The 20,300-nt window shown below is 47.5% G+C and overlaps 1 protein-coding gene across 4 annotated transcripts in view; it reads left to right on the top strand.

The window, feature by feature from the left end:
• The window catches only part of ITSN1 (intersectin 1), a 132,830-nt gene that overhangs the window by 6,231 nt on the left and 106,299 nt on the right, over positions 1-20,300 (top strand). The gene's annotated exons all lie outside the window — the stretch shown is intronic.

The raw sequence follows: 20,300 nt of genomic DNA on the forward strand, positions 1-20,300 counted from the left end.
GCGGGAAGTTGGCAAAGAGTGAATGCAAAAGAGGTACCATGGTAGGCGATAGGGAAAGAATTCAAATGGAAGTCGGGCAGAAGAGAGCCTGCTCCAAGCCAAGGCCGAGGGTGACGAGGCGCACCAACGAGGTTAGATGGGAGCGCAGTGAATGGGGGCTCGGACTCATTTGTATGGTAATTGCTGTGTTGTGGTCATTAGAAGCAAGTCGTGGTGGAGGGGAGACTCGAAAAAGGAACTTAGAGAGGACCCACCTCCTACTGAAAGAACCAGGGGCAGACAACGCCGGTGGTAACCCCCTGAAAGATCCTCAGTGGGACCATTCCCTATCAAAGGCAGCCCCCCTGGTGCTTTTGTGCATTGAAGGACAATGGTGGTGGACAGATCGCTCTGCATCAATCTGTCTGCTTCTAAAGCCCTTACATAGACCTGTCACTGTCCACAGGGGAATGATGCGCCGAGGACCCCCCTCTGTGAGCCGATGTAGAGGACTGCTAATGAGCCGTGGCTGGCATGGGTTGGCTGTTCATTTGAATGGCAAAATGTAATACCACATTTGCCCTGTAGTGGCCGCTGCAGGGAAAATGAGCAGCTGGGTGACCTGCAGCCTTCATGTGATCGGGTGATCTGTATTAAAAGGGTTGTCCCAGAATGAGCTCCCCTATCACAGGATAAGTGTCTGGTCGGAGTAGAGTGGGGTCTGCTGTAACCCCCACCCATGACGAGAACTGGGGAAACGCACGTCTCCCATTACAACGGAGTAGTGGTCATGCATGCACGTTTCACTGGACTATGAATACGGAGTGTGCCTGCTCCACCGCCTCTCCACGCACTTGAGAGATGCAGGGGCTCAGGTGTAATATTTGGAGGGTATTTCTGAAATGTTGAGAATCTTGTATCAGTCCGTGATGACATCAGTGACAAGATGGTCAGCAGCTCCTCCATGAAGGATCCGTGCTTGGTCCGTGTATCCGTTGTTTTTTTGGCCTACATGTGTCGCCCGTACTTCATAGACACTGCTAGGCTGAAAAATTTCAAGGGCGTTTCCTAGCAGCAATCCTCGAACACGCATGGCATCCATTTTCATGGTCCTGTAGACTATAATGGGGGTGAGGGACAAAAATAGGACATGAGGACATGCTTCCATAGTAAGTCAGGGATATGTGAATACACACATTAAAATCAATGGGTACGTGACGCACGTCTGTGATTTAGTGACTTCTGACTAGGTCCCTAAAAGGCTTCTCCAAGATTTTATTACTGGTGACCTTTCCTCTGGATAGTTCATCAGTATCTGATCGTCGGGGTCCTAGGTGTTGGACCCCCACTAAACATATCGTCTGGTTAGGTCATCAGTATCTGATATCAGTATTAAAAATCTAAGAAAACCCCTTTAAAGGGAACCTGTCACCATGATTTTGTGTATAGAGCTGAGGACATGGGTCGCTGGATGGCCGCCTAGCACATCCGCAATACCCAGTCCCCATAGCTCTGTGTGCTTTTATTGTGTAAAAAAAAACCTGATTTGATACATATGCAAATTAACCTAAGATGAGTCCAGCGTGAAGGAGCCCAGCACCGCCCCGCATCCTCAGAATCTCCTCCTTGCTCCCCTACGTCAGAACGCTAGAGTGCCGTAATCTCGTGATGCGTGAGCTAGCGCATGCGCAGTTCGTTCCCTGGCTGATGCCAGCACAGGGAAGGAACACTATGACGACACTGTTCTTTCACGCTGGACTCATCTCAGGTTAATTTGCATATGTATCAAATTGCTTTTTTACACAATAAAAGCACACAGAGCTATGGGGACTGGGTATTGCGGATGTGCTAGCGGCCATCTAGCAACCCATGTCCTCAGCTCTATACACAAAATCACGGTGACAGGTTCCCTTTAAAGGGGTTTTCTTAGATTTTAATACTGATATCAGATACTGATGACGTAACCAGACGATATGTTTAGTGGGGGTCCAACACCCAGGACCCCGACGATCAGATACTGATGAACAGGTGACAGGTTCCCTTTTAAAGCCTCACTCACACATCCGTGTCCATGCTTAAATCCGTCAAAAGGTGGTCAGTGATGCCTCCATGTAGATGTCCGTGATGGATCAGTGTTCAGTCCGTGTGTCCGTTTTCTTTATGTCTGTCATCCATGTTTCACCGTGTTTTCAAAGCATCTCTTCCTAATGATCTGTGAGACATGGTTGGCATCCGTATTTTTCACGGACCCGTAGACTATAATGGACGTGATAGATCCGTGAACGCAAAGTGGAGCATGCATCCGTGCTAGAAATGCGGACCTACGGACTGTGGTAAAAAACTGATGTGTGAATACACATATTAAAATGAATGGGGACGTGTGCAGTCCGCGGAGAATACGTACAGCACACGTACAGGCCTTTTAGGCTGGATGACAGCCAGAGGTTTTTCTCGAGCTTTCCCAAACTAATGAAAGCCATATCCAAAAACTGGGAAGGGATCTAAACGTTTAGAGGGAGACATTAAGGGTCCATTCACACGTCCGTATGTGTTTTGCGGATCCGCAAAACACGGACACCGCCTTCACGCTCAAAGAAAATGCCTTTTTTTGTCTGCAATTGCGGTTGCGGACAGCACATTCCGGCCCCGTTGAAAATGAATGGGTCCACACCTGTTCCATAAAATTGCGGAACAGATACGGACCCATTTTGCAGACGTGTGAATGGACCCTTATTAAGGGACTTGCGACTCTTTTAGTAAAAAGAAATAGTTGCACGTCTCTTTAACTGGCGGTTTGACAAGATTTAGTTGCACGCCCAGTTTTGCTCCATTTTTGGCAGCTGCATGGCAGCGTCGGCGGTTTACTAACATTTACACCTGGCAAGTTTTCTTGCCAGGCCCAAGGGCTGACATAGATGAGGGGGGAACTAATTTATGATGAGGGGGGGAGGGGGGGGGAAGTAAAGACCAGTATAAAAAGCTGTCTTAGTAAATGTGCCCCAGAATCTCCCGACAGGTCTGGTTTAGTAACTACCTGCCTTCCCCATAACAATTCTGGAGCATCTCTTATGACTCTGTGTCGTTCCTTTTATTATTCCTGCTAGAAGTTATGAATACATTACTAGCAGCTTGCAGTCAAGGTCCTGCTGGGTGTTACCGGGGGGGTCCCTGCACAGTCTGACACTATCCAATCAGTGCTGCCAGTGTCAGACTGCAGGGACACCCACCACAGCTGGTAACACCCATCTGGACCCTCATTGCAAACTGCTGGCAATTAATTTATAACATTTAGTAGGAATAATAAAGAAAAGGCGCAGCACAGACTCGTAGAGAACAGATGCTGCAGAATTGTTATTACATGGGGAATGCAAGTAGTTAATCAAACAGACCTGTCGGGAGAGGGGACGTGTCCTGTAAAGCTTTCTTTTCGACGTCACTTCCTACTATGGTGGCTTTGCACGTGTCATGATTGACCTCCACAGACTTGTCAGATGTGCGGGTTTTGATCTGGATTTACTGCAGTTTTTTGCATTGAGTGAAATCTGCAGCAATGGTCTGCATGTGTTAATCGTGGATTTTGTGATTACATTTTTTTAGGGTGCGTTAAAGACCACGTGGACAGGGTTTTGAAAATGCAGTATTTATTTTTATTATTTTTTTATAGTTTTCACACTCATTAGTAAATGCAGGTGAAATTCACAATGAATCTGCAGCACAATCCAGATTAGCAATTCCGCCATTGGTTGTAGATGTTCCATTCGTGTTCCTAGGAAAGCTGGGTGACAGCCAAGGCTTTGTACTTACAGGTGTGATATTTGGGGGGCCTGTTCCCTACACGTGGATGTAGAGTGAAGTCCGTCTCGCAGGCACAGATTGTGAAGCAGATTGTGTTTTGCTGCTGGCGATCCCGCCGGGACGTGCGGACTGCCGCGCTGCCTCCAGAGCTGCTGAGTCTGCTGCTTCTTCTTGGAATGTCCTTCCTTTTCCTGTGAATGACCCCGTTCTTGCATAACTCTCATTACCACAGAAAACCCTGAGTAATTGGTGAATTGGCACATTCGCTGTCGGCCTCATTCCTGCGCTGCCCTGTGCACAATGACGGGGACGGCTGAAGGCTTTTTGGAGGACTCTCTGCAGATACTGCCATCATCAGATTACTGGGCAGTATAATGAAAAGCTTAAGTTGTCCAGAATTATTGGACCTGGGCTAATGCAGACCACTCTCCAGACCCCCTAAATTATTGCAGACCACGTGTCAGATCCCCTAAATGAATACAGGCCAATTACCGGACCCCCTAAAGTAATACAGACCATTTACCGGGCCCCCTGAAGAGGTAGTCCAGGCCGGCCATCGGGCCCCCTGAAGAGGTAGTCCAGGCCGGCCATCGGGCCCCCTGAAGAGGTAGTCCAGGCCGGCCATCGGGCCCCCTGAAGAGGTAGTCCAGGCCGGCCATCGGGCCCCTGAAGAGGTAGTCCAGGCCGGCCATCGGGCCCCCTGAAGAGGTAGTCCAGCCACCACCACAAAAATCGCATATACATGAAATACACATCAGGACAATATACAGATATGAAGAGAACACTTTATTGATTAAAACAGCAAATATGGTGGTAGCTCCTAAGAGGGTTACACATCAAAAGTCTGACTGATCCCGCCGGCTGCGCCCTGACTGATCCCGCCGGCTGCGCCCTGACTGATCCCGCCGGCTGCGCCCTGACTGATCCCGCCGGCTGCGCCCTGACTGATCCCGCCGGCTGCGCCCTGACTGATCCCGCCGGCTGCGCCCTGACTGATCCCGCCGGCTGCCCTTTTGGAAACGCACAAATGCAGCTACAAGGTCAAAAAAGCCACCAAATGTAACGTACAAGACACTTGAGATTTCGCTGAAAACCGGCACTAAGCATACAGTAATACCCAACATACATGGGGGAATCCAGCGACCGTAGCCCACCCCGCTGATATCGCCGGAAGATGCAGCTTCCTCAGGGGTCCAGATTTCCAGGCGATATATGTGGGCAGAGTACGTTCGCCAGACTCTCTACTTAGGATCCTTATTGTATACGTATTGCTCCTTCTTACAATGTTCAGTGCAATATTGGCTTACACAAAGAGCAAAAACCCCTAAAATGTAACTTATAATAATACAAAACAAAATATAATTAACGCTCACCTAAAGACGATGGTTTCATATAATCTCGGTGTGACACGATATACTATGCTATAACAAGATACCTACTAGCGATATATTGTAAACAAGTGCATAGGTATATCTAGGGCATATTATATCATGCACGTATACAGTGCGGGCCACTTGTCACGGTTCCCGTGATTTTTACCTGGTGCCACTTGATGAAATAACTCACGGTTGCTGTGATTTGGGAAGAGAACGCCCACCGGGTTATAAGGTCACCAGACCAAATATAGTCAGAAGATGTCTTGTCCCTGGGTGTCCCTTCTCGTGCTGCCGCTTGATGGATTAATTCACGGTTTCTGTAGATTAGGAAATGGTGCCCACCGAGTTATGAAGTCACAAGAGTGGAAGTGGTCGGGAGATGACTTGTCCCTACCTAAAAGCGGAGCACCCGCTCCGAAAGGGGCGACACCACTTCTTGGTGGCTATGGGCTATGCCCTAGAAAGCCCTAAATACACTTGTCGAGCGATCAAAGGAACCATAACGGATTTAATGAGCCATTCGCAGTTCACTGTACCGGCCGTGCGTACTTACACGTGCATGGCTTAATCTTTGAGACGAGTATATGCTACTGGCAGGATCAACCAGGTCTTTATGAGATTCTCAGCGCAAGACACCTGGGGAAGCCCAGCGCAAGACACCTGGGAAGCCCAGCTCCCGGACCTCCTGTGAAATACCCTGATGTTTATGTCTAAGACTCATCATACGGTGTGCCATTGTTTATCCAGAAGCCACGCTGTGTACGCGCTGGGCACCGCAGTGTAGTAACAGTCGTCGTTCTACTTGTGGACATCCCATTCACCCTTTAGACCTAAAGGAAACCCTCTGACTATCCTGCAGCAGATTGGATTCGGGGTCCTGGTATCCATCGCTTTGTAGGCCTTATATCAGTCCACATGCCACACGTGCATTCCTTGTCACGACGGATATCGTTATTACAGGTGGGTTCTGCATACCAAGGATGGGGGGAATCCATTCTAAGGGTCCATTCACACATCCATGTGTGTTTTGCGGTTCCGCGAAACACTGACACCGGCAATGTGCATTCCGCATTTTGCAGACCGCACATTGCCGGCACTTAATAGAAAATGCCTAATCTTGTCCACAATTGCGGACAAGAATAGGACATGTTCTATTTTTTGGGGGATCTGAATTGCGGACCCGGAAGTGCAGGTCCGCATTTCCGGATCTGGGCAGCAAATCGTGCGGCCCCATAGAAATGATTGGGTCCGCAATTCCGTCCTGCAAAATGCGGAACAGAATTGCGGACGTGTGAATGGACCCTAATCTGTACAGTAGGTTCAGGCATTCCTTTGTGATAATGGGGTAAGTCGTCTTTCTGGTTAGTGGTGTGTTTCTCGCCCCCCCATTCAAGACCCTCCTCTGTTTGTGGAGCAGAGATAGTTTCTCATTGCGGTCTGTCATTTAAGTGTAAACTGTGTAATGCCTCATTTGACCTGTGGCGACACTGCAGGGAAATTGAGCACTTGCAACCAGATACCTAGAACAGGCAGTGGGTGTGGGACCCACTGCACTAACTGGTTTGACTGTGGACTAGTCCTAAGGGCGCTATGCTGGTAGTCCTCTATTTTTCACCCTCTAGCCCCTATACATGGATCGCGCAGTAAAACAGAGGGCACCGCTCATGCGCGAGACTTGGGAAAGCGAAGCCGAATTGCGTGCTGTCGCTCAAAGGCAAGAGGGAGTGCGGTTACCTTGACTGAGGACGGAGGATAGAAGATTGTTTTCTGACCTTATGCAGCATCGGACTGCAGGATGAAAAGTATGATTAGTATCGCGCTGCGGGCAGGTTACATGCATTTAGGAGGTGACCGGTTCCCTTTAAGACCTGCAGTGTAAAATCTCTTGACTTTTCCCTGGTTTTATGCCGTATCCGCTTCTCGTACCTGCTGCTGACCTGTGACCGGACGCCCCTCTCTGCTCGGCACGGACACCCACATGTGAAATGTTTGCTTGCGTTCTGTGCGGGTCCCTGGGAGAGGCGGCAGCTGTGTTGACTCTGGACGCTTCGGCCCTGGCAAATGGTTTTCTGTCGCCGCTGGGAACTAGATGTAATAAGACAGTTGCACGTAATCCTCATTCCCGTCGGCTGTGCCGGTGTCACGCTAATTTTTTGGTTTCTGAACTTTTAGTCCTCCTATATATTTTTATGGTTCTTTAACTTTTTATGTAGTTGAGAAACAGCACTATTTTTAGTTTTTCATTATGGTTCTTTTTTTTTTTTAAAGTGTTTCTGTCCCCCCCCAATTTTCGCTATTAAACAGGCTGACGTTATAGATGTGAAAATGTCACCTGAATTTAACTCTGCATTTCTTTTATTTAAGTATGCCCCCCCCCCCCTGTTTTTGTGTAATTGCACCACCTCATTTCCACGCCCTTCTGTCTTGATTGACAGGGCCAGGCCAGCATTGGTTGTTCTGCTGGCCCTATCTGCAGTGTAAATCTCACCGTCCCATTCAGTATTCGGCGCAGGTGCGAGATTTACACGCCAGACGGGACCAGCAGGAGAACCAACGCTGGCCTGGCCCTGTCAAAAATAAATCTTTTTATTGAAAAATATAATAAAATCACTTGGCTTATGTTACCTAACTTAAAGGGAACCTGTCACCGGGATTTTGGGTATAGAGCTGAGGACATGGGCTGCTAGATGGCCGCTAGCACATCCGCAATACCCGGTCCCCATAGCTCTGTGTGCTTTTATTGTGTAAAAAAAAAAACTATTTGATACATATGCAATTTAACGTGAGATGAGTCCTGTACAGGACTCATCTCAGGCTAATTTGCATATGTATCAAATCGTTTTTTTTACACAATAAAAGCACACAGAGCTATGGGGACTGGATATTGCGGATGTGCTAGCGGCCATCTAGCAGCCCATGTCCTCAGCTCTATGCACAAAATCCCAGTGACAGGATCCCTTTAAGACGCCAGAAAAAAAACAGGCCGATCGCGACTAGTGTCTAAATTAGACTTGGTTGTGCAGAGGTCCGAGCAGGAGGTATGCTTATAGATTCTGGCAATACCTATCTATGCATGAAAAGTGCAGGTTCTCTGCTTCGACCAGGTTCCCAGGAAATTAAATACCCATCCGCAATACCCAGTCCCCATAGCTCTGTGTGCTTTTATTCTGTAAAAAATAATAATAATATTGATACATATGCAAATGAACCTGAGATGAGTCCTGTCCCGTACTCGTCTCGCGTACAGGACTCGTCTCGAGTTAATTTGCATATGTATTAAATATTTTTTTTTTTTTTTTTTTTTTTTTTACAGAATAAAAGCACACAGAGCTATGGGGACTGGGTATTGCGGATGTGCTAGCGGCCATCTAGCAGCCCATGTCCTCGGCTCTATACACAAAATCCCGGTGACAGGTTCCCTTTAAGCAAATTCCATTAACATGGGGGATCTTTAGGCGGCTGAGACAGCCGGCCAGGGGCAAATTAAAACATAAGAGTGGCAGGTGCACATAAGCGAGGTAAGTATGTGGCAGTAATACAGTTGTATCACTTACCTTAGATTAGAAGCAGCGCAATAATGAAAATCTTGGTCCAGACTTACCAGGAGCCGCTCCAACCATAGGATGAGACCCAATGTGACATCTGGGGCCACTTAAAGATGGAACGGATCAAAGGGACAGCCACATAATGTGACATATATTAAATACAGTGACCCGAGACAATGTTATCATCTGCCCAAGTGTTCAAGGGGGTAATGTCAAAAGCCGACTGTACGAAGACACTTCTATTATTCTATGAAGCAGTGAAAGCTGCTACGCTCGTTTTCAGCCTTTTGGAGCCTCCGTGTGCATCCGGAAAATCTATTCCTCAATCTATTATCCCGATCTCCTCCGCGTGGCGTCTGTCGGATATGTTCACTGCCTTGGAACCTCATGATCTTGGTGTTCCCTGAATGTGAATCATTGATGTCTCTCTCTTACTACGAACATCATTCAGATGCTCCCCTATTCTGCGTCTAAATTCGCGGATCGTTTTCCCAATCTACTGTAAACCACAGGCGCACGTCGTAAGATAAACCACAGCCGTGGTCTTAAAATTTGTGTTTCAATCTCGTAGGTCTACTGGGGGACAGAACTGAGAAAGGTACTTCCCATCTGTATCAAACCGCACGCGATGAATCCGTGGCACCTAAAAGTGCCTTGATGTTTTGGAGGCAGCCCGGTGCACAGCTGCGGAGGAGAAAGAAAGCCGTGGACCAGCCGGTCCCTAATATTTCTACCCCTCCTATATGTAATAGAGGGGCCTCCCCCACTGATTGTGCTAATTTAGGCACTAGTCCCGATCGGCCTGTTTTTTTCTGGTGACTTAGGTTAGGTAACATAAGCCAAGTGATTTTATTATAATATTTTTCAATAAAGATTTATTTTGTTATTTTTAACCCTCCACCTACCCACGGAGGTGAGTATACTTCCCTTTAGGCCTCTTTCACGCGAGCGTGACAGAATGGCTCCGGATACGTTCAGGGAAGCTCGCACCATTTTGCAAGCAAGTTCAGTCAGTTTTGTCTGCGATTGCGTTAATTTTTTTTCCGTGCAGGAGCAATGTGTTTTTTTCAAACGCGTGATAAAAAAACTGAAGGTTTAGAAAAGTGTGTTTTTTTTTTATTTATTTTTTTTTATTTTTTTTTATTTTTAAGCAACCATCAGTGAAAAACGGACTGCATCCGCACTTGCTTCCGGATGTAATGTGTTTTTCACTGAAGCCCCATTCGCTTCTATGGGGCCAGGGCTGCGTGAAAAATGCAGAATATAGAACATGCTACGATTTTTATTTTTCACGCAACGTACAAGTGCTGCATAAAAAACAGCGTTCATGTACACAGACACATTGAAATGACTGGGTCAGTATTCAGTGAGGGTGCTATGCGTTCACATCACACATTTCACCCGCGTGGAAAATTGGCTTGTGTGAGAGGGGTCTTGCGGGTCCAGTGACGGAGGGAGGGGGGGCGGCAGCGGCAAGTTAAAAATAATAAAAATTGGTCAATGTTTGATAACCCCTTGAAATCTAATATCTGGAGGCGGCAGTCTTTTACCTAAAGGGTACTTTCACACTAGCGTTTTTCTTTTCCGACATAGAGTTCCGTCCTAGGGGCTCTATACCGGAAAAGTACTGATCAGGCATATCCCCATGCATTCTGAAGGGAGAGAAATCCGTTCAGGATGTCTTCAGTTCAGTCATTTTGACTGATCAGGTAAAAGAGAAAACCGTAGCATGCTACGGTTTTATCTCCAGCAAAAAAAACCTGAACACTAGCCTGAATGCCGGATCCGTCTGAAAAATGCCTGATCAGTCAGAAAAAATGACATGCATTTGCATACAGTTTGCCTGATCAGGCAAGGCAGTTCAGGCAATGGAACTGCCTGCCGGAATCAAACAACGCAAGTGTGAAAGTACCCTAAAAACACTAATAAAAAATAAAACTTGGGGGGGGGGAAAAAAGGCAGCAAAAAAAAACGGTGTATGAAACAGGCCTCACAGAATCCAGAGACTGACGCTGGGTTCACACCTGAGCGTTCTGAAAGGAGCGCTCTGTATGCGCGATTGTACCGGTGTTTGCAATTGCGCATACAGAGACAAGCGAACGCCCATTGTCGCGCGTTCCCGGAGGTCTATGTACGGTAACGTGCGACGAGACGCCCCAAAGAAGCTCATGTACTTCTTGGGGCGTCGGGCGTTTTACAGCGCGATTGTACGCGCTGTAAAACGCCCAGGTGAGAACCATGCCGATAGGGAAGCATTGGTTTCTCCTTGAGCGTTTTACAGCGCGTATGAACGTGCTGTAAAACGCTCAGGTGTGAACCCAGCCTGAGAGAGCCAAGCCGTTTGCATCCCATACAGATGTGGTGGACGGGCTCTGCATTGTGGTGGTCCTCTATTATCCCCTCTGGAAATGGTTAGATAAGTTGACAACTCTGCGTTGCCATTCCCCTACTCTATAGGGTGTGTCCCGTGATGATCGGACATCGTAAGCGGTCAGCCTGGGGTGCGCTCTATTGACGAGAGGAATAGTAGTATCCAGTTGTCACATTCCAGGGGAAATAACAGAGGAATGACAGAATGCTGATTTCTACAGGAATACAGTTGTGTACTAAAACAGACCTGTCAGGAGAGTCGGCCGGGGGGGGTGATCAGGGTAGGTCATCAGTATGTGATTAGTGGGGGTCCGACTCCCCGATCAGCTGTTTGAAGAGACCGCAGCACTGCAGCTCACCAAGCACAGCGCCATCCATTGTCTGGTGGCCGTGCTTGGTATCGCAGGCCCATTCACTCGAAGTAACGCTGTGAAAACTGCGCAAAAATCCACACAGGAAATCTGTATAGACTACACAGACCTGCATGCACCCCGACGAGGTGGTGGGGGTCTCAGACTTTTATGCGCAAACTTTTTTTTGTTACTGCTTTTTTGTGCAAAATTGCACGGAGGCGCCTATGAATGTGCTGGGTGACATTTTTCACAATGTGCCAGTGGTCCGCTTTCAGAAAATCTATGGCATATACAGAGAGAAAATCCTTTATTTATATACGTGTGTATATATCGGCGCTATAGAAGTGTGTGTATATATATATATTATATACACCAGTTTGGTGGCGGTCCGTCTGCTGGGAACTTCGCGAGTGCCAAGACCTCGGTCCCAATACACCAGTCGTGGCGGTGCATACTCGGGCTCCAGCGTGTCTCATGTTCCCCCCCCCGGTGAGGTTGTCAGCCCACCGTGCATGTTTAGTACCAGGCAGAGAAGTTGAGGTTTTGTGGATTACAACATGTAAACCACCAGGGCTTCCTCCTCCTCGCCACACGTCCCGTGATAAGTGAAACCTTTCCATCAGCGTTTTGTCAATGAGTGAATTTCCTATTACAGAGCTGTATGTCACCCTAGGACACAATGGAGGCTGCACTACAGCTATTTCAGTTCCCTATTTCAGCCGTCGGTAAAATACCTGTTTGCTAATAGATCTCCACATTGAGTCCCCTGAGAACCCCCTCGATGTCCCCTCTCCTGACATGTCTGGTTTAGTAACTACTGGAGCGTCTATTCTTATAAGGCCTCATTCACACGACAGTGTTTTTTCACTGTCAGTGATTTGGCTTCAGTGGTCCGTGTCCGATTTAGCTTCAGTTGTGTTTCCTTGTGTCTTCCTATTTTTTTTTTGTCTGACAGGGGGGAAAAAAAGGAAGGTTAATGAAAAGTGTAACTTTATTGCACCATGGTCTTGTAGAAAAAAACGGACACGGATGGCATACCACTTGTGCATCAGTTTTTTTGGACCGACCCATTGACTTGAATGGGTCCGTCCTCTGTTTTCCACTGACAAGAATAGGACCGGTTATATATTTTTTTTGATGGACTGGAATCACGGATCAGGGAGAAAAAACGGAGGACTATCAGTTTTTTTTTTTTGTTAGTTTTTTTCACAGCTCCATAGAAATGAATGGGACCTCCGCTAAACTGTGAAAAATGACGGAACGGACGCGGATGCACACAACGGTCGTGTGCATGAGGCCTAACTGTTGTGCCTTTTCTCTGTTACTCCCACCAGAAGTTTAGGAATGAATTGTCAGCGGTTTGTAATGAAGGTCCAGATGGGTGTTACCGGTTTGGGGGGGGGGGGGGGTCCTTGCACAGTCTGACCCTGGCAGCACTGTTTGGATAGTGAGACTGTGCTGGACACAACCACCTCAAAGGCAACTTGAATGGGTTCGTGATCCATCCAAACCACAAAAAAAAAAAAATTGAACATGTTCAATTTTTTGGCGGTGCGGAGGCACGGACAGAAACCTCACGGAAGTAATCCGGAGCTGCGGTGCGGAATGGAGGCACGGGGGGTCCTCTCCTGCATAACTGAAACGGGGCGGATCCGTCATACAGCCCATAGACTTCTATTATGACGGAATGAATAACGGAATGCCTCTAAAGGCATTCTGTTATGCATTCCGTCATAGAATTGCGTTATGGTCCCGTAATCCATAACGCAATTCACCTTTTACCACCAAACGAAGTGTGAACGGATTTCAAAATATGAAATTTGCTCATGTCTAGTTAAGACCAACCTGTAATCCAGCAGTGGTGGCCGTGCTTACACACTATAGGAAGAAGCACTAGCCTATGTGCTTTTTCCTATAGTATACAAGCACGGCCACCACTGATGGATTACAGGGTGGCCGGTAACCATGGAAACGAGCAGTGTATAATGTGGTGGGAAAAATGAATCCAGCCAGCAAAGGAGGCAATATGGACAATCACAATACATTAGTAAATGTCTTGTATTACCCTTATCTACATGATAAATGCCATTTGCTGAAGTGAGACAACCCCTTTATGGACCAGTGACTTTTGTCCCCCTTTGATGTTTGTCGACTGCATAAGGCCACCTTAAAGGGGCTTTCTGTTTTCCATGAACATCCTTTAAATCCTTTATGAAGGTCACTGTAACTTTGTCATGCATTTCTTTTCCCTTTATTGCTCCTGTCTCCCGTTCTGGGCTGTGCTCACATGACCGTGTCCATGCAGCTTCTTCTTATTTCCGGTGATGGCACAGGAACACTGACAGCATCATGTCAGTGTCATCTAATACATTCCAGAACTGTAAGGGTTACACAGCATGAGAAATCAATATAATGCTATGTGACCCCGGCAGTGCTGGGAGATCAGGCCGGGTTCCTCGTTGTGATTCCGTAGCGAGACACTCGCTCGTTTTGAAAGGGGCCTAAAGGGATTGTCCGAGTACATAACGCGACCTTGTTGGTTTGCAAATATAATTAAGTAAAGGGATCTGTCATCAGGAAACTCTCTGATAAGCCAGGCACATTGTCGTGTAGTCCTAGCTCAGCTGAATGTAATGATGGCATTTGCTTAGCGGTCTGTCGTTTCACTTTTCATTCATACGCAAATTAGCATTTAAAGGGAACCTGTCACCTAAAAAACGCCTCCCAAACCGCCAGCTTTACCTTAAAGTAGCCAGCAGTGTGTTCCTAAAGATCCTTTTCTTCCTCTAACCAGATGCACCAAAATCTTGAAAAAACGAATTTTAATCCCCTGCACGCGCTATGTAACAGCAGAGTTTGAAGTCAAGGGGGCAGCGGCCTCCTCGCTTCAAGTCAGGATAACCACGCCCCTTTCTCTGCCCCTTCACCTCTGACAGCCGCACACGTCAACGTCTGACTCACACTCTGCCGGCATTGCTGAACAGCTGAAAGTTGTCGGCTGTCAATCAGAGGAAAGGGGGCGTGGTTATCCTGATCTGAAGCAAGGAGGCCGCTGCCCCCTTGACTTCAAACTCTGCTGTTACATAGCGCAAGCAGGGGATTAAAGTTAGTTTTTCTTTTTCAAGATTTTGGTGCATCTGGCCGGAGGAAGAAAAGGATCTTTAGGAACATACTGCTGGCTACTTTAAGGTAATGCTGGTGGTTTGGCAGGTGACAGGTTCCCTTTAAGTGCACAGAGGGTGGGACCAAGCAGCTATGCCCCTTCCACCCCTTGACTGACAGGGTCAGGTTCCTTCCTAGTCATGTTGCTCATGATCATCTGAATTGAGAGGGAGGGGCTTGCAGCGGAAGCAGGAGGAGTATGTGTGCAGAGTGGCTTGGTCCCGCCCTCGGTGCGCTTAAAGGCTATGCACACCTTTGGAGACCATTTTTGTTTGATTTTTATTTTTTTTGCGGATAGGATGGGGACCCATTCATTTCAATGGGTCAGCAAAAAAATGCTGATAGTTCATCCGTTTGTGTTCCGCGTCCGTTGTCCGTGTTTCCCTTCAGCAAAAAAAAATAGTGCATGTCCTACTTTCCTCACATTTGCGGATGCCGCATCAGTTTTTTTGGGCGGACGCACAATTTGTGGTCGTGTGCATGAGGCCTAAGCCACAGTAAGATGAGAACTGAGCTATAACGAGTGTTTATGATGTCAGAGAGCAGCGATAAGGAGCTCCTCTGCTCCTGGTCTGACGGAAAAGACAGAAAATCCAAAGGGTGTGACTACAGCTTCTCAGCTCTGTACCGAAAAAGGACTCCATATTTTTAATCAAGACCAATTGAAAAAAAAATATTTTGCTCAAAATAAGTGCAATACAATCAAAATTGTTCCCAAAGGTGTCCATAGCCTTTAATTGCTCATTTGCATATGGATTAAAAGTACTTTTTCTCCAGATAGAAGCGGATCGCTAAGTGAAAGGAATCTTTACATTCAACTGAGCTAGGACTACAAGGCATTATACCTGGTTTATTAGTGAATTTCCTGCTGACAGATCCCCCTAAAAATTAAAAGTTTTTTCTGAGGCTTAACTACTGATGACCTATCCTCTGGTATCCGATCGGTGGGGGTCTGACCCCCGAGAACCCTGCCGATCAGCTGTATGAGAAGGCATAGGCGCTTATAATAGTGCCGCTGCTTTCTCGCAGCTCACCACACATAGCGCCGTACATTGTATAGTGGTTGTGCTTGGTATTGCGCTCAGCCGCAGAGGACGGGTCACCAGTGTTTAAGTCTCGGAAAACCCCCTTTAAAGCGGTACCGTAGTCTGATTTCTGCTCTGGTCCTACGTATTTGTTCTGACACAAGCTCGGAGCCTCCTCACCCTCTCTGTGACGCGATGAAGAGGCTGGCTTCCTGCCCAAGTTCATTAGCAGACCAATGGGAGCCAAAAGGACTCTTTTTAGCCCCCCACTGGGTGAATGGTGGCATATGGGTACCTTAGACGTATACCATGGGAGTTCTGTGGGTGCAGGCAACCAAAGTGTACTTCAGAAATCTGTGTACCACCCCAAGACAAGGCCCACATGGGCATTCCGGGAGTCTGTTCCAGCAGAGGAGCGGATTACCAAAGTGACCATATCTGGCTTAGCCGGGCACTGCTGGGCATCACTGGATCCTCATTCACTATAATGGCATCTGGTGGGTTTCCAACATAAATGCCAGCTTTCTGTCAGAAAAATACTGTCTGACAGAAAACTGGCATTTATGCTGGAAACCTGGTGGATCCAACGTGCCAGATATTGTAATTCCGGTAGTCTGCTCTTCTGCCGGTACAGAGATATGGACCTAACCTAACAAACCCCAGGACTGGAGAAAGATTTCAGCTGCTGATGTATTACGCTGGCAGTGGTTCCAGACTGAACGCCATTGAAGCAGATCCTCAGCTTTGATGAGCTGAGGCCTTGGGGGTGCAGTTTGTCTATAACTTTTCTTGGCTGGAGTCTCCCGAGTGTTGTGTACACATCTCACACATGGTGTCCTGGCATCCTCCCAGACATCTCTCTTGTCGCCGTGGTTCCTTTGTTCGGGTCTTTTCTTCATCTTTTGTAGAGTAAACCTTCTCTTCTATAGACCTTCCACATAATGGGGGGTGAGGGGGTTTGTTATCTTGGGCTGGGAGCTCCTCGCAAGTAAGTCAGTGGACCATGGCCTGCTCTCAGGAGGACCGTTCTCTACTGGCAGGATGGGGTGTGGTTCTAGAGAAGGGATGCCCAACCTGCCCCCCCCCCCCCAGCTGTTGGAAAACAACTCCCAGCATGCCTGGACAGCCTACAGCTATCGGCATGTTGGGAGTTGTAGTTCTGCAACAGCTGGAGAGCCACCGGTTGGGCATGCCTGTTCTAGAGGAACCTTCTGAGCACAAGTCTTAAAAGCCTTAGGGGATCACTTCAGGAGGATCTTGAGTGTTGAGCTCTCTGTGCTCCTGACTACCATAAAGTTGTCCAGGGCAACAGTGTTGTCGGAACCAGACATCTATCTCATGGAGATGTATGGACCATCCCTCTGGCTGACGATATGGGGGGAGTGTTCATGTATACGGGAACGTACGGAGGGATACCTGTCTGCTGGATGAGAGTTCAACCAACAGCTTGAGCACCTTCTACAGGACTTCTGTCTCAGTAACAACTTGCATTCCCCCATTTAATTTATGTTCTTATGACTCGTATGTTGTACCATTCCTCTATTATTCCTACTAGAAGTTATGCATGAATTGCCAGCAGTCTGCAGTAAGGATCCAGATGGGTGTTTATTTTATTTTTATTCTAATTCCTGAACATGATTATGGGGGAGGCCATCTTTCCTGAGCTGTACTTAAGAGAGCTTTACGGCAGCCCCGTGGGCCATAGACAGTGGTCAGGAAGGGGGGACCCTCATTGCCTTCTATGGGAGAGTTTTCTAGGCATACTCTGTTACCTGTGCAGAGGAGAGGAGGAAGTAGATAAGCGGTGATATCACCTATTGTGAATGATGGATCCTGGCTTATCTATACACAGAGGTGATATCATTACAGGCAGGATTAGAATGAAAGATTAGCAGGTAACTGCAGTAAAGTGATCTGTACAAACCAATAAGTGGCGACAGTTATTAGGCTTGGTGGCCAGTGCAAAAACTGCAGGATTTTATGATTTTTGTTTAAATATATATTGATATGGAAAATTAAAAAAATATCCTTAACATTTTTGTAAAAATACGTACCTAAAAAAAAAACGTGATTTGAAGGGTTTGTCATCAGAAATATGGGTATTAACCTGGCTGATGGGCGACTGTTAGCTGAACATGACTATATTAGTCCCATGTCATTATGTGCCGCCGTTATTTAGAAAAACAAACTTTTATAATCTGCAAATGAGTAGGAGCGGGGGGGTTGCACCGTTCGCTCGCCCCTTTCTACGCCCTTCCACACTTGATTGACAGGGCCAGGCCAGCGTTGGTCTCCTCCTGCCAGCCCTGTCTGCCAGGGAAATCTCGCGCCTTCGCCGTCCCGTTCAGTATTCGGCTCAGGCGTAATGAGGGAAGGACGCTCGCCGGCTTACTCACTGCGCCTGAATGGGACGGCGCAGGTGCAAAATTTCCCCGGCAGACAGGAAACCAACGCTGGCCTGGCCCAGGTTAATACCCATTTTTCTGATGCCAGAAACCCTTTAAACAATAGGACATTTTCTGATGACACATTCCCGTTAAATTTTACTCTTATATAGAGCAGACATTATCATCGCACTGTCCCCAATAGGGCTCACAATCTAAGTTCTCTACCAGTATGACTGTGGTAGGAAACCCACGCAAACACTGCAAACTCCATGCAGATGTTGTGCTTGGTTGAATTTGAACCCAGGACCCCAGCGCTGTAAGGCACCATTGCTAACCACTGAGCCACTATGCTATTCAGTTGAGGGTAACACCCAGCTGGACCTTCACTGCAAACTGCTGGTAACATCTGGTAGGAATATCACAACAGAGTCATGAGAATAGATCCTCCAGAATTATTACTTGGCGAATGCAAGTAGGAGCTTGGGCCTCGTGCACACGACCATATAGATTTTGCGGCCCTGAAATTGCTGATCCGCAAAATATAGATACCGTCCGTGTTGCATCTGTGTTTTTGCCGACCTAATGACTTCAGTGGGTCGGCGGTCTGCATTTTGCGGACAGGTATTGGGCGTGTTCTGTTTGCATCATTGGTGTGCTTTCTGCATTCATATGTCTGTTGTACAAAAAAATGTGTACCATGGACCCACTGAAATCAACAGGTCTGCAAAAAAAAATTAAAAAATGCTGACTATATTTTGCGGATCCGCGTTGGCGAACCTCAAAACGGACACTGTTGTGTGCATGGGGCCCAAAACAGAAGAGGTGACAGACCGTTCTTGAATCTTCTTGTATTTGGCTTTGTAGCAGGGTTGATATTGTTCCTTTTTATACTGGTGAATAGGCCATGCATATCCGATTGGTGGGTGCTGGACACCCTGCACCCGCACAGAGAAGCCGTTTTGCAGTAGGAGTGCCGGAACTATAGCGCCATCTGTTGGGTGTAGCGGATGGAGCTTGTTACTGCAGCCCTTCTCCCATTTCCTTCAGTACGTGCAGCGCTGCGGTAACCAGTCACAGCTACTGAGGATCAGATGATCGTGTGGGGGGGGGGGGCCCTGCTGATGAGATTTCCATCAATATGGAGGGATCAGAAAACCGCAAAACATGAGGAGTAAAATATTTATGACCCGTCCTGAGGATAGGTCAACGGTATCTGATCAGTGGGGGCCTGACACCTGGAACCCCCGCCAATCAGCTCTTTGAGGAGGTCGGTGAGAACTGCGGCCCTTCACACATTCCTAGCACAGCGCCATACATTGTGCCATGTAGTGGCTGTGCTTGGTATTGCAGTTCACTGAGCCGCACATAGGCCACATGACTGATGAATGTGACGTCACTGGGGTAGGCAGAGGCCGCAGAAACGCCACAGCCTCTTCCAACATGAAGAATTATTCAAATATTGGCTGCGACCTGTCAGGAGAAGCTACGGGGGTTCTCTTTATTCTGACGTGGCATGCTTAGCTTGGAGCTTGAAGTCCCAGAATAAAAAACACCTGTGGATGTGCCCAATCACATCCACAGGTGTGAACAGTCCCCAATTTGTCAGGATTTGTCCTGAATTTTGGAAGATGATCCTAGGAAATTCAGCTTGTCCCTGGGAGGGGCTTATGTAAACCCCACCCAGAGGTGGGTGGTCCTGGTTGGATTTGGGAGGGGCTTAATTGCCCCAAATTTAACAGCACAAATGATAAGTATGCATGTACCAGAGGTTACCTTTTCTAAAAATAAAATATATGTTTATTTTGAATAGCGTGCTCCTCTGGATAGGTCATCAGTATCTGATCGGTGGGGGTGCGACTCCTGGTACCCCTGACAATCAGCTGTATGAAGAGGCCACGGTATTCCGGTGAGCGCTGCTGCCTCTTCCTAGGTCGGTGACGTCACCATCATCAGCCATATGTCCTATGTGCAGCCCATTCCTATTTAAAGGTCAAGCACAGCCACTATGCAGTGCCTGGTATGTTGTGAGGAGGCTGCTGCACTCCCTGGATTGGTGGCGGTTGTTGGACCCCCAGCGATCAGGTATCAATGACCTGTCCTAAAGATAAGGTCATCAATATTCTGATCCTGGAAAACCCCTTTCATTTTCCCACTTTTAGTGTTTAGAAAGCACTGGACAGTTTTCTATCAGATGCAGCGCCACTTTTGTAAGTTGGCCGTGTCTGGTATTGCAGCCCAGCCCCATTCGGTTGTTCACTGAGCCGCAGTACCGCGCACAGCCCACGTAGATGAGTGGCGCTATTTCTGG

Source organism: Bufo gargarizans, chromosome 3, assembly GCF_014858855.1.
Source record: "Bufo gargarizans isolate SCDJY-AF-19 chromosome 3, ASM1485885v1, whole genome shotgun sequence".
NCBI classification, from domain to species: Eukaryota; Metazoa; Chordata; class Amphibia; order Anura; family Bufonidae; genus Bufo; species Bufo gargarizans.